Here is a 22,871-nt window from a genome sequence, read left to right on the forward strand (position 1 = left end):
GAGTTGCAGGAGCTTTTTATGTATTTTAGATATTAACCCCTTATCACATATCATTTGCAAATTTCTTCTATTTGGTCAGTTGCGTTTTCATTTTGTTAATGACATTCTTTGCTATGCAAAAGTTTTTTTAGTTTGATGTAGCTCCAATAGTTTATTTACCCCCGAATAACTTTAGTCAGCATTTTGAAATTTGTTAAGAGTGGTGTGAAGGTATTTACTGTCTTCATTTCTGTTTTTAAGGGAATAGGAAGCATTTTTTAGAGTAATTCTTAATTTTAAAATACATTAATTATCAAGTCAGTGAAATAACCTTGGAAAGGGAAAGGAAAAAGAAATGCTCTTTAGGCCTGGGTGGCTCAGGTGGTTAAGTGTCTGCCTTCAGCTCAGGTCGTGATCCCTGGGTCCTGGGATGGAGTGTTGTATCGGGCTTCTTACTCCCTGGGAAGTCTGCTTCTCTCTCTCTCTCCCTCTGCCCCTCTCCACCGCTCATTTTTTTCTCTCTTTCAAATAAATGAATAAAAATCTTAACAAACAAAAATTCTCCTCAATCTCCTGTCCCCCCTTTTATAGTTTAATAAGTAATTATTAGTGAATTCTGTACTTTCTCAGCCTTATTGAAATATCGGCACTATTTTTCCTGTGGATGATTTGAGCATTTCTCTGCTGTGTGAGCCCTGGATTCTTTTTATAGCCTTGTCTTACTGGTATTTGTTGTATTTTCTATAACCTGCTATTTATGTTAGGCTTGCTAAGATTTTTAAATTAATATTATTGAGATATTATGCAATCTATATTTGTAAGCAAAAATGAGCTGTGATTTTTTGCTTATCTCTGTGAGCTTGGCTGCTTGAGCATTAGGACAACATATGCCTTGGGGTACCTGGATGGCTCAGTTGGTTGAACATCTGACTCTTGGTTTCAGCTCAGGTCGTGATCTCAGAGTCCTGGGTGTAAGCCCCATGTCAGACTCTGCACTTGGCAGGGAGTCTCCTTAAGGATTCTCTCCCCTCTTCCCTTGCCCCTCCTCCCTCAAATAAATAAAAAAAATCTTAAAAAAAATAGCAATATATGCCTCATAAACCATGTTGAGGAATTCACTATATTTTACATACATTGAAATTCTTAGTGTTTTTTATCCCAGATTAGGACTTGCGTTGGTCAAGGTCAAGTAGTTTTTTGAGGTAGTTTAAAAATATTTCTTTGTTATTGGTCTGTATATATTATAACTTTGTTGTGCCAGTTTTAGTACTATTTATTTCTGAAATAGTTATCCGTTCAATTTATTTTTTATTATTATTATTTTTTTTACTAAGGGAGAGAATGAGAGCCTCATTCTCTCAAGCAATGGCTCTTAGAGCTTCTACCAGGCCCGTACAAGTCATGTTCACTCATACTCTATGTTGGCCAAAGCAAGACATGTGACCAAAGATGACACTAGAGAGGGAAGTGCACTCACCCTGCCCGGAGGCACCACTGTCACTTGACAATGGGCATGGCTGTGTGTATGATCCCTTCACAGAAAGGGAACAGGGAATAATCAACTGTAATGATATTACTCAAGTTACCCTCTCCAGGTGTCCTCTCCAAATTACCATCTAAAACCAGAAGCCAGGGGATCCCTAGATGGCTCAGCGGTTTAGCCCTAACCCTAACCCTAACCCTGCCTTCGGGCTAGGGTGTGATTCTGGAATCCGGGGAGCAAGTCCCAGTGTCGGGCTCCCTGCATGGAGCCTGCTTCTCCTCCTGCCTATGTCTGCCTCTCTATGTCTCTCATGAATAAATAAATAAATAAAATCTTTAAAAAATAAAACCAGAAGCCAATCCCAAATACAGAGCAAAATCGTAAACGTCACTTTAGACCAAGGTCAGTTGTCTCCACTCTTGTTTAATTTCCCTGTGACAATAGTGTGATGGGGAGGGAGGGAGGCAAAACGTGGGTGGCATTGGACAGGTGGTCCTGAGTCCAGTGGAAATGAATGGGTGTGAAGGAGGGGGGTAGGACTCTGAAGAAACCTTAGAAGGGGCCAGGGGGCTACATCGGCAGAAGGGCCGCTCCTGAGTCCAACCTTGCATTATGCTAGATCTACATCTTAAACCGTCCCAGAGCTGCAGTCCCTGAGGGCAGGATTAGGGCCTGCCCTGGGGTAGGTGGGGCTGAGCAGGGTTGGGGGCGGGGCTGATCCGTATACTCGAGGCCCGGCCCCGCCAGGGCGAGAGGGACGCGATCGGGATCCCCGCGCGGGCCCCGGGCAGCATCCCGGGGTGGCCGGCGCTGGGCGGGCCGGGACCTGTGTCCGCAGCGCGGGCGAAGCCTCCTCCGTTCCCCTGTGTTAGACTCAGTAAGGAGACTTCCCTCGCGGATGAGTGCTCCGCTCGGCACCCGGCACCCGGCACCCGGCACTGAGTAAACGCTCAGCGGGCGCGGCTATGACACGGGCCGTGTGGAAACGGTTAAGGCCCAGCGGCGAATGGAAAACAACCCCCTAAGCCCGCCATCCAGACATACCCACCCGCGGCACAGCCGCAGCACCCAGACCCCACCTTCTCCGTGGATGTCTTTCAATAAAAAATGAGACCGTACTTTACAGCTCACTTTGCACCATCTTTCAAGCACAAGTTCCAACATCAGTTAAGTATTCATAAAACGTATCCTTTAAAAAGACTGCAGGGAAACCCCTTTTATGGACAAGGTGTATCGACCCATCTGTGTTTGTCGCGCATCTATCTGTATTGTCACTTTTAATTTTTTGCTGTTTTCAACGGGGACCTAGGCATCTTGTGCACGTCCCTGGTACTCCTCCGCGAAGTGCTGTGGATCCCGGTGCGGTCCTCAGGGCCTTGCCGCATCTTCAAGCCCCGCCCCGCCGCCCTCCCGTCCCCGCCCGGGACCGTCGCTCTCCCTCCCTCCGGGGAGCGGGACGGGCATCCGCCAGGGGGCGGGCGGGAGCCGCGGGCGGGGCTCGACTACGCATGTGCGCACCGCTGGAACACGTGCGGGGGGCGGTGAGGGCGGGAGGGGAAAGGTAGGAGGTGAGAGGTGAAGGGGCGGAGAGCTGCGCGGGCGCCGGGCAGCCGGGAGAGAAGGGCGGGCACCACGCACCGGACCGCGGGCCGGGAGCGCGCACGCCGCGCCCCGCCCCCGCCGCCGCCGCCGCCGCCGCCGCCGCCCGGGAGCTGCTTGCTGCCGCCACAGGTACCGCCGCGCGTGTCCCTACAGCGCCTTCCGCCAGCCTGGGCTCGGGCCTCCGGCCGCGCGGCCCCGGGAGTCGGGGCTGGGGGCCGCCGCGGCTACGGGCTACGGGCGCGCGGGCGTGGGCGCTGTCCAGCAGCCGTGCGGGCCAGGAGACCGCAGCCGCGAGAGGGGGCCGGGCCGCCGCGTCCCCACCCCCACCCCACCCCACCCCCACCCGGGCCGCGCCCCCGCCCGCGCGCCCGCGTCCCCACCCAGCTCCTGGCCCCGGGGGAGGGGGTCGCGCCGTGCCCGGGAAGCCGGCGCTTCTAGAACCTGCTGTGGGGCTGTCTGGGTTTCCACGGTGCGGGGGAGAGCATGCTGTCCACTCCTGCCTCCCTGGGGCCGTGTCTGGTTTTGAGGCAACACGTAGCTGCTTTGCTGGGTTTTGCTTGGCTTCTAGTTTTGTGTTTTGCCCAAGCCCAAACTTTGCTCGCTCACGTTGCCTGTGTTTACTGTGTTGCCTCGTGTTTATTGTCTCAGTGTATCATACGGGATTATAACGTCACGGTGGCATCAGTTGCAGGGAGCTTGGACCATTAGAAGCGCAGAAAGTTGCACAGGTGGAAATGCTGTCGGCGGAGGGGGCGGAGGGTCCCCGCGGGGGCCCTGGCAGGACCTGCCCCTCTGTTGGGCTCCTTGCTTTCCCACCTTCTGTGGCTCCGTGATGATAGTCTTTCCAGGGATTTTTGTAACAGTTCTCGTGAAGAAGACCTAGGAAAGGTTTTCTTAGTGATGCTAGTGTAGTGTTTCCCTTTGGAAGCCTGACTATACCGTGTCTTACTGGTGTGCTGCAGTCTCAGGATATCCTGCTAAAGATCGGAGCTAGGGTCAGGAACGTCTGGTTTGTGTTCCCGACTGCTGCCTAACTGACCAGCTGTTTCTTTACCCTTTTTAATCTTTTTTTAAATGGTGCCATTTAAAAAAAATTTTTTTTTTGGAGCATAGTTACGTTACATTATTTTCAGGTGTACAGCTGTGATTCAACTTCTCAGTATATTATGCTTATCATAAGAGTGCTTACCATCTGACGTGTATCTGTTCTTTTTTCAAGTAGGCTCCACTCCCAGCTTGGAGCCCAACCGGAGGCTTGAACTCATGACCCTGAGATCAAGGCCTGAGCTGGTATCAAGAGTCAGCCACTCAACTGACTGAGCCACCCAGGCCCCTGTGACCTGTACCTTTTTAAGTGCATGTTAATATAGTTTTGGCTTTAGGTGTTTTACACATTTGCAGCATTCCCACTAGGCATATGATGTAAAACAAACAAAATATATGTAAATGTATCTTCATATTCATTTTTTTGGTCATAGATTGAAAGAATTCTCATCTATTTTGAACTAATCTGGTGGTTGAGAGCTCTCTTTTCCTATTGTGCAAAAACAGTGCCTCTCCTGAGGTCTCCATGTGCTTTGTAATCTTTGATTTGCCCCCTTCTCCATCCCCATCATACAGTTTACTGTTGTGAGGTAGGTAAAAAATCTACTCCTAGTTTATGATTAGAAGATGAAAGCAGAAAGATGATGAATAGCCCAAGGTCATGTGTGAGCAAGTAAACTGTCCAGTTGCAAAAAGCAAACCATGCCTGTGGGGTCAGTACTCATGCATTTATTAACATTTGGTGGCAGTCTTTAGGAATGCTTACTCCCTTGTTACTTAGTCATGCTTATGAATCTGTCCTGAGGACCCTGGAATCACACTTAGGTTTATGTGCTGTATGTTTACCCTCACCGTTGGTAGCCATTTACTGTGGCCAAGGTTAGTTATATTGGCTCTGACAGGTACTTTGTTTCTTTTTTGTTTGTTTGTTTTTGTTTTTTTGTTTTTTTTTTTTAAGATTTTTATTTATTCATGAGAGGCAGAGAGAGAGAGAGAGAGAGAGAGGCAGAGACACAGGCAGAGGGAGAAGCAGGCTCCATGCAGGGAGCCCGATGTCAGACTCAATCCCGGGTCTCCAGGATCACACCCTGGGCCGAAGGCAGGCGCTAAACCGCTGAGCCACCCAGGGATCCCCTGACAGGTACTTTGTATATGGCTTATGTCGTCACTTCCATTTGAACAGATGAGATGACTGCCCCTTATACAGAAGTTGGGTTTCCTGAGTAACCCAGTTTATAAGTGGTGGATCAGGCCTTCAAACCAGATCTGCCAAACTACTGCCAGAGCTGCTTCTACTGTAACTTGCTTCCTTCCTGAATTGGCTGATGAAACAAAGTCCAGATGACTTTTTTTTTTTACCCCCTGCTGCCTGAAGTAGTAATTGTGAGTAAAATATTTATTGAACACCTGTGCTGTGTAGGTACTGTGCTAGGTACTCTAATAATAGCTTATCTCATTTAATCATCATAGTAACCAGGTGAAATGATACTGTTATCACCCCTCTTTAATGATGAGTTTTATAGATGTTATCTGACTTGCCCTGGGTCACCTGCTGAGTTAGAGGTAGAGCCTAGGTACAAACCCAGGTTTGCTTGACAACAGTCCATGTTTTTATGCTCTTCTTGCACCTGCTGGCCTCACAGTCCTCCACTGCCCATTGGCAGGAAAGAGGTAGCAGAAGGTGATGGGGTGAAGGGAAGAAGCCAGCATCACAAGATCCAAGTCAGAGGTGTGGACCTCAGCAGGAAGGAGACAGCAATTTGGTTGCTGCATTTGATAGCTTCCACTTGAGTGGCTGGCGATGCTGCCCTGTCTGAGAATGCTTGCAGGGTTGCTGGGCCATACGTAAGCTTTTCAGGGGAGTCGAAGGAGTCCAAGGATGGGGGGGTGCATGCATCAAGGATGCTTGGAGGTCTCGGGGCAAAAAAATCAAAACTGATCTTTATGTTTATTTTAGCTTTATGTAATTTTTATTAGGTTATTTTATAATGTATGCTATTTATTATAGTAGTATATTTAACATATTCAAATATACATATATTGGGATATATACATAAATTCTTATTGGGGGTTCAAATCAAATAACATTTTGAAACTACTGATTTATTTGATATTTATTTAGCATTTGTATCAGATAGGTAAATTGTGCTAAGTTGGAAGTTTAGTGAAGTTCAGTGTAATTCCACATAATCAGGGAGAATGGGATTTCATATCAATAACCAATTAAAGGGGCACCTGGGTGGCTCAGTGGTTGAGCCTCTGCCTTTGGCCCAGGTCCTGATCCTGGGGTGCTGGGATTGAGTCCCACATTGAGCCTGCTTCTCCCTCTATGTCTCTTCCTCTCTCTGTGTCTCTCATGAATAAATAAAATCTTTAAAAAACAAACAAAAATAACCAATTATAAGTTACTTTAAAATTGCAGTCATAAAAAAAATAAATAAATAAAAAAATAAAATAAAATTGCAGTCATGATTTTATGAAAGAGGATCTGGTATTTTTATGGTCTTTATGTCTCATATGTAGCAGCAATCTTAAGTTTGAAGCTATAGTGACTGATATAGCCCTTTAGAAATTAAAGTTTTGTTGAACCGCTTATATTTTGAACCTGTTAATTTCAGAAGTAAGAGAAACTAAAATAGTTAATGTAAATGTGGCAGTTGTAATAGTAGTATTTGTGCTGTTCGCCAACTTTAGAGTATTTGCAAATCTTAGATGATATTTAGATATAATTAGATATATTGAAATTCCAAATATGTTGATTCTTTACCACTTCTTACAAACTAGGTTTGGCTTTCTTCAGGTCACTCCACTGCAGTGGTTGGTACATTATATCAAAACAAGCAATTCCAGAATTCTACCTAATGTAAAAAACATCTTTAAATTATCTTCCAGCTTATTTCACAATTGAATAGATTAGTGTTTGTTCAGGAGTTGAGGTTAAAATAACAGAAAGGGATTTGAGCAAGAAATATATTCCCTTAGCTAGATAGGTGAGACCTTATTCATACTTTCTCAGTATGAATGAAAGTATGAAAGTTCTCAGACTTTAGTGTGAATCAGCATCACCTGGAGGGCTCATTTTAATCCCACTTCACTAGAGTCTCACTCTGTAGGTTAGAGATAGGCCTTGGAATTTGAATTTCGGACAAGTTATCAGGTGCTGCTGCTGCTGGTCTATGGATCTATACTTTGAGAGCCATGGCTCTGTACAAGTGCACCTAAAACCAAAGCATGATGCCAGGGCTTACGTATTTCACGCTGATTCCCATCAGCATCAGTCAGTTGTATAGTATAGTTTTGCCAAGTACATAACTGGCTCTTGTTTTTAGACAGTTCTTATTTTTAGATGATGTCATAAATGAGATTTCATTCACAATTATATTGCTATATATTTTTTACTGTAACACTATATAAATTTCTTGAAAAGCTAGAAGTATTTTTTTTTTTAATAATGATTTTTGAGGAACAACAAATAGGCAGGTGTGCATGTGCAGTTTTTGTCTGTAATCCCAGTGGTGACCACTAGTAGGCTTCATTGTTGCTCATTCTCTTGTTCTCAAGCATTCTCTCTTTATAATGGGATGGTACTGTTTTGTGTCTATTTTCTGTTGTGTGTGAACAGAGACACTATTCTACAACATTTTTTTTTTAATTTAAATCTCTTTTTTTTTAATATTTCCCAATAACTTGATCCTTTGAACAGCTTGTTGTGTTTGGCTGTGAGTTGTACCTTTCAGAAGACTATACTATTACTCAGCAAGTCTTCAGTTGTGGTTCTCTTCAACAGTCTTCCATATACCCTTGCTTTCATGATCTTCCCCAAGCTGGCCTGCCCAGCCCTTCTTCCATACCAGCTCTTGTTGATGCCACCTCATCTCCATGAAGGTCCCTTCTTTCTAGTCTGAGCCCTGGTTGGGTTTGGACATGCATTCTAATTTGTCCTCCCTGCCACAGTGACTACTGGAAACATCAAGACCTGCCTTTAGCAAACAACATGGAATGTTGCATATCATATTCTTGTCAGAGAAGAAGGGTAATCTTGAATTCTTCACTTCCCAAATGCCAATCCTAAGTTCCATCTGTGAGAAAGCACATTCATCAGACTGTGCTGGAAGGTCTTTTAATGCACACATTGCAAGCCATATTTTGTCTTTGGGTGAAGTCAGATCATTAGGAAGCAACATAATTCTGGCCCCTTTTCCAGCTTTTTGATAAACTGACTTTGTATGGCCCCATCAGCTTGCATTGAGATCTATGTGAGAAGTCCCCAAGAAAGTCTGTGAGGCCAATTAGAAATTTCTTCACGTTCAGTGCCTGGAGTGAAGAAAGTGAAGTTCCCTATTTCCTTTTTTTTGCCCAGTTTTACATCAGATTGTTTTTTGTTGCTGTTGAGTTTTAAGAGTTCTCTATGTATGCTGGATAGTAGTCTCTTTATCAGATACCTGATTTGTAAATAATTTTCTGTGTGCTGCCTTTTTATTCTGTTGATTGTATCTTTTGATGCACACAATTTAAAACTGACTGTGCCTCTTCTAAGCCACTGGTTTGATTTTGTCTAACGTATAACATGAACTATGTCAATAATGTTTCCCTCTTTGTGTTGACTGTTAGGGAGCTCAGAGTCAGGTTTGTATTCAGAATTCTATGACTTGTGCTTTCTGTGTTAAGATTACTAATATTCTGTTTAATGGCTAGTTATTTTGCTTTTTCAGATTATACCATAAAATATATAACACATTTCATCCCTGTTCTGAATGTTACTGTGATTATATTGTAGCCAAATATTTGTTCCCTCCTATTTCCTTTTTTTCTGATACACTTGAATCTCTCCTCCCCCTGTCTTCCCCCATCCCTTCCTGTGTACTCATTCTTTGTTATTGTTGTTTAATTTTTCTGCTGTGGTAAATATACATAAAACTTACCATCTTAATCATTTTAAGTGTACAGTTGAGTGGTATTAAATACATTCATAATGTGCAGCTGTCATTCCCATTCTTCTCTATTTCTCTTTTCATCTTGCAACACTGAAACTCCTTACCCATTAAACACTAACTCCCTATCCCCTCCTTCCCTTAGCCCCTGGCAACCACCATTCTACTTCCTGTCTCTATGTTTTTGTCTACACTAAGTACCTCATGTGAGTGGAATCATACAGTATTCGTCTTTTTGTGACTGGCGTGTTTCATTTAGCATGATGTCCTCATGGTTAATCTGTATCATAGCATGATTTAGCATTTACTTCCATTTTAAAGCTGAACAATAGTCCGTGGAATTTATGTATTGCATTATGTTTATTCATTTATCTATCCATTGGTGGACATTTGGGTTGTTTCTACCTTTTGGCTATTGTGAATAATGCTGCTATGGACATAGGTGTATGAATATTTGTTCAAGTTCCTGTTTTGGATACATACATAAGTGCAATTGATTATATAGTAATTCTATGATTAATTTTTTGAAGCACCACCATACTGCTTTCCACAGTGGCTGTACCATTTTACATTCTCACTGGCAATGCACAAGGGTTCCAATTTCTCCACTACCTTGCCAATACTTGTTATTTTCTGTTTTGTTTTTATTTTGTTTTTGGATGGTAACCATCCTAGTGGGTGTGGGGTGGTATCTCATTGTAGTTTTGATTTGCATTTCCCTAATGGTCAGTGATATTGAGCATCTTTTCATGTGCTTATTAGCCATTGGTATATCTTTGGAGAAATGTTTATTCAAGTTTTTTGCCCAGTTTTACATCAGATTGTTTTTTGTTGTTGTTGAGTTTTAGGAGTTCTCTATGTATGCTGGATAGTAGTCTCTTTATCAGATACCTGATTTGTAAATATTTTCTGTGTGCTGCCTTTTTATTCTGTTGATTATATCTTTTGATGCACACAATTTAAAATTTTTTATGAAACCAGTTTGTTTTTTTCTTTTTTTAAAAATATTCATTCATTCATTCATGAAATACACAGTGAGAGAGAGAGAGAGGCAGAGACACAGGCAGAGGGAGAAGCAGGCTCCATACAGGGAGCCTGATGTGGGACTTGATCCTGGGTCTCCAGGATCACACCCTAGGCTGTAGGCGGCGCTAAACCACTGAGCCACCGGGATTGCCCTGCCCTATTTTTTTTTTTTTTTTAAGTAATTTCTGCACCCAGTGTAGGGCTTGAACTCATGACCCTGCTCATGATCAAGACTCACATGCTATTCCTACTGAGCCAGGCAAGCGCCCCCTGCCCTGTGTTTTCTTTTCTTTCTTTCTTCTTTTTTTTTTATAGAATTTTTTTAAAAAATATTTTTAATTTATTTATTCATAGAGACAGAGAGAGAGAGGAGCAGAGACACAGGCAGAGGAAGAAGCAGGCTCCACGCAGGGAGCCCGATGTGGGTGGGACTCGATCCCGGGTCTCCAGGATCACACCCCGGGCCGAAGGCAGTGCTAAACTGCTGCGCCACCAGGGCTGGTCTTTCTTTCTTTCTTTTTTTTTTTTTTTTAAACATTTGGGATCTCATGAACCCACTCTTTTTTTTTTTTTAATTTTTATTTATTTATGATAGTTACACAGAAAGAGAGAGAGAGAGAGGCAGAGACACAGGCAGAGGGAGAAGCAGGCTCCATGCACCGGGAGCCCGACGTGGGATTCGATCCTGGGTCTCCAGGATCATGCCCTGAGCCAAAGGCAGGCGCTAAACCGCCGCGCCACCCAGGGATCCCTTCTTTCTTTCTTTTTTTTTTTTTTTTAAGATTTTATTTATTTGAAAGAAAAAGCATGAGAGAGATCACAAGCAGCGGGGAGGGGCAGAGGGAAAAAGCAGGCTCCCCACTGAGCAGGGAGCCTGATGTGGGACTTGATCCCAGGGTCCCCGGACCCCAGCCAAAGGCAGATGCCTAACCAACTAAGCCACCCAGGCTCCCCCTGTTTTCTTTTAAGAATTTTATAGTTTTTGGTCTTAAGTTTAGGTCTTTGAACATTTTCTTAACCATTAAAATTTTTTTAAAGATTTTATTTATTTATTCATGAGAGACAGTGAGAGAGAGAGAGAGAGAGACAGGCAGAAGGAGAAGCAGGCTCCATGCAGGGAGCCCCAAGTGGGACTCGATCCTGGCTCTCCAGGATCAGGCCCTGGGCTGAAGGCGGTGCTAAACCGCTGAGCCACCTAGGCTGCCCCTTTTTTAAAAAAAATTTTAAATAATCTCTATACCCAGTGTGGGGCTCAAACTCACAACAGAACCCTCAGATTAAGAATCACATGCTCTTCCAGCTGAGCCAGCCAAGTACCCCAGATCTTTGAACCTTACATATTCAATCTTGCTAAATTTTGTAAGAGGATAAATTCTTAAAAGGTTTTGTAAGAATTCATTCTGAAGGACTTTGTTTATTAATGTTCATTATGGTAAAATTCAGATATATACAAAAGCAGAAAGCATGAGCCTTTGTGTGCCTGTCACTTAGTTATATCTGTCATTTACTCAACTCAGGGCATTCTTGCTTCATCTGTATTCTCTCTTCCTTTTTTTATGTTTTTATTTTATTTATTTATTCATGAGAGACACACAGAGAGAGAGAGAGAGAGAGAGGCAGAGACATAGGCAGAGGGAGAAGTAGGCTCCATGCAGGGAGCCTGACATGGTACTCGATCCGGGGTCTCCAGGGTTATGCCCTGGGCTGAAGGCGGTGCTAAACCTCTGAGCCACCCAGGCTGCCCTTTTTTTTCTTTCTAAGTTATTTGAGGGTTTTATGTGTGTGTGTGTGTGTGTGTGTGTGTTAAAACATACATAACAAATTTACCATTTTAACAATTAAAAAAAATATATGGAATGCTTCACAAATTTGTGTGTCATCCTTGCACAGGGGCCAAGGATGTATTGTTCATATATTACTATATGTGCTCCTTAAGTGAGCACCATTTTAACCATTTTTAGGTGTACCATTCATTGGCATCAGATGTATTCACAATGTTGTACAACCAGCACCACTGTCTATTTCTAGAACTTTTTCATTATTCCAAACAGAAACTCTACTCATTAAACAAGTTTTGATTCTCCCCTCACCCTAGGCCCTAGCAACCACTATTTTTCTTTCTGTCTCTGCTTTTGCCCATTCTAGGTCCCTCACATGAGTGGAATCATGTTGTATTTGTCCTTTTGTATGTCACTTATTTCACTTAACATAGTGTTTTCAGTGGTCATGTTGAAGCATGTATCAGAATTCATTCCTTTTTCAGGCCAAATAATATTCTATTGTAAGTCTATTTACATTTTATTTATCTTTTCATCTGTCACTGAACATTTTGGGTGTTTCTACCTCTTGCCTATTATGACTAAGGCTGTTATAAACATGAACGTATGGATATCTGTTCAAATCCCTACTTTCAGTTCTATGGATATGTACCCAGGGGAGGAATTGTTGGACCATTTGGTAATTCTGTGTTTCACTTTTTGAGGAGCTGCCAAACTGTTTCCCACAGCAGCTGCCCCATTTCATAGTCTACATAGTCTATGTACAAGAGTTCCCAGTTGCTCCACATCCTTACCAACACTCATTTCCTATTTGCATTTTTTAAATTATTTTTTAGGGATCCCTGGGTGGCGCAGCCATTTGGTGCCTGCCTTTGGCCCAGGACGCGATCCTGGAGACCCGGGATCGATTCCCACGTCGGGCTCCCGGTGCATGGAGCCTGCTTCTCCCTCTGCCTATGTCTCTGCCTCTCTCTCTCTCTCTCTCTCTCTCTCTCTCTGTGTGTGTGACTATCATAAATAAATTTAAAAAAAATTAAAAAAATAAATTATTTTTTAATAAGAGCCATCATAGATGTGAAGTGGTATCTTCTTATGGCTTTAATTTTCATTTCCCTAATGATTAGTGATGTTGGGCATTTTTTCATCTGCCTATTGGCCATCTGTATATCTAGAGAAATGCCTGTTCAAATCCTTTGCCCAGTTTTGAATAGGGTTGTTTGTTTTTTTGTTGCCAACTTATAAAAGTTCTTTATACATTCTGGATATTCATTGCTTATTAGATGTGATTTGCAAATACTTTTTCCCATTCTCTGGGTTGTCTTTTCACTCAGTTGATGGTTTCCTTTGTTTTGCACAAAAAAATATTAATTTTTGAGGTCAGTTTTTTTTTTTGACCTATGCTTTTGATGTCATATCCAAGAAATCCTGCCAAATCCAATGTCATAAAACTTTTACTCTACTTTCTTTCAAGAGTTTTATAGTTTTTGCTCTTTGATTAGGTCTTTGATGCATTTCACATTTTTGTATGTGATGTAAGGGTCCAACTTAACTCTTGCATAGTGGCTGTTCAGTTTTCCCAGCACCGTTTGTTGACAAGATTGTGTCAAGGAGAAGAGCTACAGGTGAACTTCACCTTTTGGCTCTCTTTGCAGTTCTTTCCCTCATAACCTGAGCTGAAATAGAGAGTTGGATGCTTAACTGATGAGCCACCCAGGTGCCCCTGTTTCTAGCTTTAAAACAAATTCTTAAAAAAAAAAAAAAAAAAAAATTCTTTGCCCATATTCTTAGCAGGGGTCAGTTCAGTCTCTTTGTTAGTCATTCCTAACCAGGTCAAGAGGGAATAAGAATGTAGGTAGCTGGCATTCTGGAAGAAAATATTTAATATATTTGTTGATGTTCAATTGTAAAGAGGGTTGGCATCATGTACGTGATTATCTGTGATGGTCATTACAACCAGTTAATATAATTTTGTCTTCCCTTCAATCTGGGTTTTGCTGTGTCATCTGAAAGGTTATTCTAAATGTGGCAGTAATCATTCTCTTGAATATATGTGTTTTCAGGCTTCACATTCTCTGGAATCAGCTTTCAATCATGAACTGAAACTTCTTTCTCTTTTCAGTACTTTTTTTTTAAGATTTTATTTATTGATTCATGAGAGACACAGACTGAGAGAGAGGGGCAGAGATATAGGCAGAGGGAGAAGCAGGCTCCTTAAGAAAGCTGGATGTGGGACTCAATCTCGGGATCATGACCTGAGCCGCAGGCAGGCGCCCAACCACTGAGCCACCCAGGCATCCCTCTATTCAGTACTTTTAACTTGTTCTGCTGAGCATACTTCTGGCTTATTTGGCTAATTTTGATGCTCACAGAAGCAGAATTTCCTGTTATAATATTGGTCCATTTTACAAAACAACTTTCAGAAAAATCTTCTTTCCTCCAAGGATGAACTATTTGCACTAGTGGACTAGTTTAGTACAGTGAACAGACCAGCAGTTACTTTCCACTTGGCACCAAAGGAGGTGCTGGGTGCTCTAGGGAATACAAAGGTGATTCAAGTGACCTTTTCCTCAAAGAAACCACAATCAATCAGAGGAGGCCGAAAGAGTCTGAATGAACACAGGCATGATTGAAATACACAGTTACAGAAGCTCAGAGAAGAAGGCTATTGCTTCCACAGGGAAGCGTTCATTATTTTTAATTTTGGCTTTTCAGTGCAGTAATAGATTCACATGGCATAGAATTAAAAGGGAACAACAGAGTATACACAGGAAAGTTTCCTTCCATCTTGTCCCTGGCTACCGCATCCTCTCCCCAGAGGCAGCCAGTGTTACCAGTTCTCAAGTATCTGTTCACAGGTGTTCTTTGCATAATACAAACACACAAGAGAGCTCTTTTCTTTTACGTGAAAGTAGCACACTATATCCTTTGCTTTTTTCTCTGTTTGTGATAGTTCATTATCCATACATAAGCGCTTTCTCATTGTCTTTCACAACTGGATAATATTCCATTGTCAGGATGTACCTTTATTTAGAAAAAGCACTACTGATGGAAATATAAGGTGTTGTAAATTTTGCTAGTGCAGAAACACTCAGTAACCTTCTATATGCATCATTTGATGCATAGGCAAGTACATCTGTCTGGTCACTTACCAGAGGCAGGACTGCTGGGTTGGTGAGTATGTACTTTTGTAATACAAAAGATAAACCTCCAAATAGGCTTTGTCCATGTATGCTCCTTAACTGTATGTGGCAGTGACTGTATATCCACAGCCTCACCAATACTGTGATAGTATACAGTTTGAACTCTGACAGGTAAAAAAAAAGTATTTCTTTGTGTGTATTTTTCTTCCAAAACTTAGTTTGCCCTGTAGAAAAATTAAAAGAGTAATAGAGTGAACACTTATATTCTTTTAATTTGTAGCTCTCCTGTTGCTATAAGGTTGAAGAAGCATTTCCATTTTCTTTGCCCATTTTTCTATGAGGCTTTGGTGTTTTTAACATTGAATTTGTAAAAATTGTTTATATATGAAGAAACGTAGCACTTTGTTGGTGATATAAATTGCAGTTGTATTTTTTCAGATTGTTATTTCTCTTTATTTAGGATGTCATTGGAAAAAAAAAAGATTCTTTATTGGGTCATGTTCTGGATTCTTTATCATACCTAGACAGATCTTCCCTAGTAGAAGAATATGAAAAATTATCCTGTGGTTTCTTAAAGTGCTTTTAAATTTTAATTATTCACCTTTATATTCATCCATTTGGGATTTATTTTGGTAAGAAGTGTAGGTCCAAATTAATTTTTCCCAAATGGCCACACATTTGCTGGGACACCTTGTAATGAGCAATTCATCTTTCCTCCCACTTGTTCAAATGTTCTTTACTAAATGTGATATATTTTGCCACGTATCATATACATTTGGGTCTATTTCTGGACTTTCTGTTCTATACATTTTTCTGTGTATTTATGTTTGGGTATACGTTGTTTCTCTCTGGCTTTAGATCATGTTTTGATATTTGGTAAAGTTAATTATCATTCATTACCTTTAATTTTAGAACTTTCCTGGCTATGTGTGTTTTTCTTTTTTTTTTTTAATATTTTATTTATGTATTTATTCATAGAGACAGAGAGAGAGAGAGAGGCAGAGACACAGGCAGAGGGAGAAGCAGGCTCCACACAGGGAGCCCGACATGGGACTCGATCCTGGGTCTCCAGGATCACACCCTGGGCTGCAGGCAGCGCCAAACCGCTGCGCCACCAGGGCTGCCCTGTTTGTTTTTCTATATGAACCTTAAGATAAATTTACCTGTTTAAAAAAAATCCTGTTTTATTGATGCTGCATTCCATTTTTAGATTAATGTAGGAAGAGTGATATTTAGGTGATGAGTCTTCCCCACTAAGATTGTATGCTCTCCTCTTTGCTTGAGCCTTCTTTCATCCCAATGAAATCTCTTTGAGAGATTTCTTGGCATTTCTTGTTAAGTTTATTCTCAGGTCTTTTGTTTTATTTTTAGTGTTGAAGCATTTTATCTTCCACCTATTGATGATGTATGTGAAGGCATGGATTTCTATATATTAGTTTTCACTACCATATCTGATTGTAAAACAGTAAAGGTTTTTAGTTGATTCTCTAGGTATATAATATTGTCATCTACAAATAATGGTCATTTACTTTTTCTTTTCCAGTTGCATACCTCTGTTGTCTTTCTGTCACCTAATTGTGATCACTAATACGTCCATGACAGTAGTAAATGGTGATGGTGAAATGCGTAGGCTTGTTTTGCCTTTTACTTTGATGGGAATTATTCTTTTTTTCTTTTTTTTTTTTTTTATTTATTTATGATAGTCACACAGAGAGAGAGAAAGAGGCAGAGACACAGGCAGAGGGAGAAACAGGCTCCATGCACCGGGAGCCCGATGTGGGATTCGATCCCGGGTCTCCAGGATCGCGCCCTGGGCCAAAGGCAGGCACCAAACCGCTGTGCCACCCAGGGATCCCTGATGGGAATTATTCTAATGTGTTCTCAATTGGCTTGATTTTGGCTTTGGGGTTGAGAAGGATATATGAAGTCTGTATCTATCTATATGTAGGTGTATATACTGTAAACGGCAGGATTTCCTTCTTATGGCTGAATAGTATTCCACTGTATATATACACCGCATCATCTTTATCCATTTATCTGTTCAAAGACAATTGTTTTTGTATCTTGGCTATTGTGAATAATGCTCATGAACATGGGGATGCACATAACTCTTCAATATAATGATTTTGTTTCCTTTGGATATATACCCAGAAGTAGGATTGCTAGATTATAAGATAGTTTGGTTTTTAAGTTTTTGAGGAACTTTAATACTGTTTTCCATAATGACCATACCAATTTACATTTCTACCAACAGTGTACAAGGATTCTCTTTTCTCCACATCTTTCCTGACACGTGTTATCTGTTGTCTTTTTATCTTTTTATTTTATTTTAAAGTGGGCTCTATGTCCAGTGTATGAGCCCAGCATGGGGCTCACAACCTTGGGATCATGACCTGAGCTGAAACCAAGGACACTTCACCAACTGAGCCACCCAGGTGCCCCCGTGTTGTCTTTTTATTTATTTATTTATTTATTTTTGTCTTTTTAAATAAAAGCCATCCCAGCAGGTGTGAGGTAGTTTTGATCTCATTTCCCTGATGATTAGGGATATTGAGCACCTTTTCATGTACCTTTTGACTATTTTTATGTTTTCTTTGTAGCTATTAAATTATTGTAGCTGTAGTTATTTTTAGTAGTTTTGTCTCTTAACCTTTATACTAGAGTTAAGTAATTAACACACCATATTACAGTATTAGAGTATTCTGAATTTGACTGTATACTTGGGCTTTACCCAGTGTATATTTTCACAGTACTAATTATTGTCCTTTCATGTCAGCTTGAAGAACTCCTTTCAGCATTTCTTATAAAGCAGGTCTAGTGGTGATGAACTCAAAGCTTTTGTTTATCCACAAAAGTCTTTATCTCTCCTTCATTTCTGAAGGACAACTTTGCTGGGTAATGTATTCTTGGTTGGCAGTGTTTTTCTTGCAACACTTTGTGCGGTTTTTGTTTTAAGTATTTATTTGAATCACTCAGTAGTCATCATGACAAGTGTACTCCTTAATCCACATCACCTGTATCATCCATTCCCCCAACCTCTCCCCTCTAGTAACCATCAGTTTGTCCTCTATAGTTAAGAGTCTGTTTCTTGGTTTGTCTCTCTCTTTTTTACTCCTTTGCTCCTTTTAAATTCCACCTTTGAGTGACATCTTATGGTATTTGTCTTTCTCAGACTTATTTCACTTAGCATTATACTCTCTAGCTCCATCCATGTTATTGCAAATGGCAATTCTTTTTTTATGACTGAATAGTTTCACATTGCATGTATATACCACATCATCTTTATCCATTCATCTTTCAGTAGACACTTGGGCTGCTTTCACATCTTGGCAATTATAAATAATGTTGCTATAAAAATAGAGGTATATGTATTCCTTTGAATTAATGTTTTTGTAATTTTTGGGTAAATACTCCATAGAGTGATTGCTGGATCATCGAGTAGTTCGATTTTAAAATTTTTGAGGAACCGCCATACTGTTTTCCACAGTGGCTGCACCAGTTTGCATTCCCACAAACAGTACACAAGGCTTCCTTTTTCTCCACATACTCACCAACACCTGTTTTTTTGTGTGTGTGTTTTAGTTTAGCTATTCCGACAGGTGTGAGGTGGTATCTCATTGTATTTTTGATTTGCATTTCCCTGAGAGTGAGTGATGTTGAGTATCATTTCATGTGTCTGTTGGCCATCTTCTTCTTTGGAGAAATGTCTGTTCATGTCTCTTGCCCATTTTTAAATTGGATTGTTTTTTGGGTGTTGGGTTTTATAAGTTCCTTTTTGTTTGTTTTAAAGATTTTAGCCCGAGTCCCATATTGGGCTCCCTACATGGAGCCTGCTTCTCCCTCTGCCTTTGTCTCTACTTCTCTCTCTGTGTGTCTCATGAATAAGTAAATAAAATAAAATCTTTAAAAAAAAAAAAAAAGGCAGGTTCCCCATGGGGGGGAGCCTGAGGTGGGACTCAGTCTTAGGACCCCAGGATCATGATCTGAGCCAAAGGCAGATGCTCAACCACTGAGACACCAGGCATCTCATCGTTTTATAAGTAAATATATTTTGGATACTAACCCTAACCCTTTAAAGGATATGTTATTTGCAAATATCTTTTCCCATTCTTTAGGTTGCTGTTTATTTTATTGATTGTTTCCTTTACTTGTAGAAGCTTTTTATTTTGATGTCTTCTCAGTAGTTTATAGTTTTGCTTTTGTTTCCCTTGCCTCAGGGGACCTATCTAGAAAGAGATCGCTATAGCTGATATCAGAGAAGTTATTATTGCCTGTGCTCTTTTCTAGGATTTTTATGGTTTTAGGTCTCACATGTAGGCCTTTAATTAATTTTTAATATATTTTTCTGTATGGTATAAGAAAGTGGTCCAGTTTCATTCTTTTGCATGTAGCTGTCCAGTTTCACACCAATTTGTTGAAGAGACTGTTCTTTTCCCCCATTGGATATCCTTTCCTGCTTTATCAACAATTAAGTGACCATATAATTGTGGTTTTATTTCTGAATTTTTCTATTCTGTTCCATTGATCTATGTGTTTGTTTTTGTGCCAGTACCATACAAATTTTGATTACTACAGCTTTGTGATATATCTGAAATCTGGAATTGTGATGTCTCCAGATTTGCTTTTCATTTTTAAGATTGCTTTGGCTATTTGGGGTCTTTTGTATTTCCATATGAATTTTTTTTTAGATTTTATTTATTTATTCATGGGAGACACACAAAGAGAGTCAGAGACACAGGCAGAGGGAGGAGCAGGGAGCCCCATGTGGGACTCGATTCCGGGGCCCCGAGGTCATGCCCCGGGCCGAAGGCAGACACTCAACCACTGAGCCACCCAAGCATCCCTCCATACGAATTTTAGGATTGTTTGTTAATAGCTCTGTGAAAAATGCTGTTGGTATTTTGATAGGATTACATTAAATGTGTAGATTGCTTTGGGTAGTTTAGACACTTTAACAATATTTTTTCCAATCCATGAGCATAGAATGTTTTTTCATTTCTTTGTGTCATCTTCAATTTCCTTGGTGTTTTACAGTTCTTAGAGTACAGGTCTTTCACCATTTTGATTAGGTTTATTCCTAGGTATCGTACTATTTTCGGTGCAATTATAAATGGGATTGTTTTCTTAATTTCTCTTTCTGCTGCTTTATTATTACTGGTGTATAGAAGTGCAACAGATTTCTGTAAATTGAATTTGTATCCTGCAACTTTACTGAATTCATTTATTAGTTTTAGCAGTTTTGGGTTGTGGTCATTTGGGTTTTCTCTATATAGTATCATGTTATCTAGAAATAGTGAAAGTTTGACTTCTTTGATGATTTGGATGCTTTTTATTATTTTTTGTTGTCTGTTATGACTACGACTTAATACTGTTGAATAAAAGTGGTGAGAGTGGACATCCTTGTGTTGTTCTGACAGGGAAAAGGCTCTTTTCATGTTTATTATTATTATTATTATTATTATTATTTTTTTTTTTTTGTGGTTACCATTAAGTTTGTGTATATTTTCTGAATTTAACAGTTTATATTAAGTTGATGGTCATTTAAGTTTGAACCCATTCTTTACACCTCCCCATGTTTTAGGTATATAATGTCATATTTTACATCCTTTTATTTTGTGTTCCTTAACTTTTTTTTTTTTTTTACAGAAATATTTCTTTTTATTGGTTTTGTAGTTCCTACCTTCATGCTGTTGTTTTTGGTCTTTTCTTTCTATTCAAAGAGTCCTCTTTAATATTTCTTGCAGGGCTAGTTTAGTGGTCATGAACTCCTTTAGTTTTTGTTTGTATAGGAAACTCTTTATTTCTCCTTCTCTTCTAAATGATAACCTTCCTGGACAGATTGTTATTGGCTGCAGGTTTTTCCCATTCAGCACTTTTTTTAAGGCTTTTTAATTAATTGATTTATTTATGATAGACACACAGAGAGAGGCAGAGACATTGGCAGAGGGAGAAGCAGGTTCCCCATGGGGAGCCTGATGCGGGACTCGATCCCAGGATCATGACCTGAGCCAAAGGCAGATGCTCAACCACTGAGCCACCCAGGTGCTCCACATTCAGCACTTTGAGTGAATCTTGCCACTCCTTTCTGGCTTGGAAAATTTCTTTTTTTTGTTTTTTGTTTTTTTGTTTTTTTGTTTTGTTTTCTTTTTGTTTTTTGTTTTTTGTTTTTTTTTTGGCTTGGAAAATTTCTTTTTTTTTTTTTGTTTGGCTTAGAAAATTTCTGATGAAAAATCCACTGATAGGCTTATGGTGTTTCTTCTGTATGTAACTGTCTTCTTTTGTCTTGCTGCTTTTAATAATTTTTCTTTACCACTGTATTTTGCCATTTCATTATTTGTTTATTTATTAAAGATTTTATTTATTCATGATAGACACAGAGAGAGAGAGGCAGAGACATAGGCAGAGGGAGAACCAGGCTCCATGCAGGAAGGCCAATGTGGGACTTGATCCCGGGACTTGGGGGTCACGCCCTGAGCCAAAGGCAGATGCTCAACCACTGAGCCACCCAGGCATCCCTATTTTGCCATTTTAATTACAATATGTGTTGATGTGAATCTGCTTTTGTTGATTTTGTTGAGGGGTTCTCTGTTTCTCTTGGATCTGGATGTTTGTTTTCTTTCCAGATTAGTGACATTTTCAGCTATTATTTCTTCATATAAATTCTCTGCCCCCTTTTCTCTCCTTTTTCTGGGACTCCTGTAATACAGATGTTATTGATGGAGTCACTGAGTTTCCTAAGTCTGTTCTTATTTTGCGTAATTCTTTTTTCTCTGTTTTGTTAAGCTTGATTACTTTCCATTATTCTGTCTTCTAAGTCATTACTTTGTTTCCCTGCTTCTTGCAGCCTGCTGTTCATTCCATCAGGTGTGTTTCTCATTGTGTTTATTGAGCCCTTTATCTCTGCTATGTTATTCCCTAGCACTGTGTTAATGGTTTTACTGATGCCCTCTGCTCTTAAGTCCAGTGATCTTATGATCATTGCTTTAGGTTTTGTTTTGTTTTGTTTTGTTTTTTAAGTAAGTTTTACACCCAGTATGGGGCTTGAACTAATGGCACTGAGATCAAGCATGGTGTGCTCTACCAACTGACCCAGCTAGGTGCCCCATGATAATTGCTTTATTTATTTATTTTTTGATAATTGCTTTAAATTCTGCATCAGGCATGTTACTTATATCTGTTTCACTCAGGTCTCTGATCGTGATCTTGTCTTCTTTTTTCATCTAAGACAAATTCCTCTGTTTTCTCATTTTGTCTAAGTCTTTGTGCCTGTTTCTCTGTGTTGGGAAGTCAGGAACATCTCCTGTTTTTGAGGGTAATGGCTTTATGAAGAAGAGATCATGTAGTCCCCTGATTCCAGGGCATGGTACTTTTGGGACTGTCTCCAGTGTGAGCTGTATGTGCTTTACTCTTGTATTCTGGCCACTTAATCCTTCAGGACAGTTGTCTGCTTAGGCTTTCTTTGCCTGTTGTGGGGTAGTGTTTGGTCCCTGGCCTGAGTGTGGCATGTTTTGACTTGGTGTGCTCTGGCCTGCTTGTGAAATGAGACCTGTTGCTGCTGCCACTGGAACTGAGGCCTCACAAAACTCTTTGGTTGGAGTGTACCTAGGTGGCTTAGTTGCTTGAGTCTTCCTTTGCCTCAGGTCATGATCCCAGCGTCCTGGGATCGAGCCCTGCATTGGGCTCCCTACTCAATGGGGAGCCTACTTCTTCCTCTTCTCCCCCTTCCTGTGTGTGTTCATATGTTAACCTGCTCTGTCAAATAAGTAAATAAAATATTAAAAAACAAAAAGCTTCTGGATTGGGAGACACGGTATGGGCAGGAGTTTGGGCCAGTCTTCCAGGGGAGGGTGCCTTCCTCTCCCCAGATTGGGACTGAGGCAAGTGTGGC

At 40.7% G+C, this 22,871-nt stretch overlaps 1 protein-coding gene and 1 pseudogene across 1 annotated transcript in view; one reads left to right on the forward strand and one right to left on the reverse strand.

The window, feature by feature from the left end:
• The first annotated feature begins 3,046 nt into the window (after positions 1 to 3,046).
• LOC112666858 (SREBF chaperone) overlaps positions 3,047 to 22,871 on the forward strand; it is a 67,116-nt gene continuing 47,291 nt past the window's right edge. The window contains exon 1 of the mRNA XM_025458340.3: positions 3,047 to 3,193. The gene's annotated coding sequence lies outside the window, so the exon portion shown is untranslated. The remainder of the gene's footprint in view (positions 3,194 to 22,871) is intronic.
• LOC112667011 (U6 spliceosomal RNA) lies at positions 11,911 to 12,008 on the reverse strand (annotated as a pseudogene).

The sequence above is a fragment of the Canis lupus genome, chromosome 20 (assembly GCF_003254725.2).
Source record: "Canis lupus dingo isolate Sandy chromosome 20, ASM325472v2, whole genome shotgun sequence".
Taxonomy (NCBI): domain Eukaryota; kingdom Metazoa; phylum Chordata; class Mammalia; order Carnivora; family Canidae; genus Canis; species Canis lupus.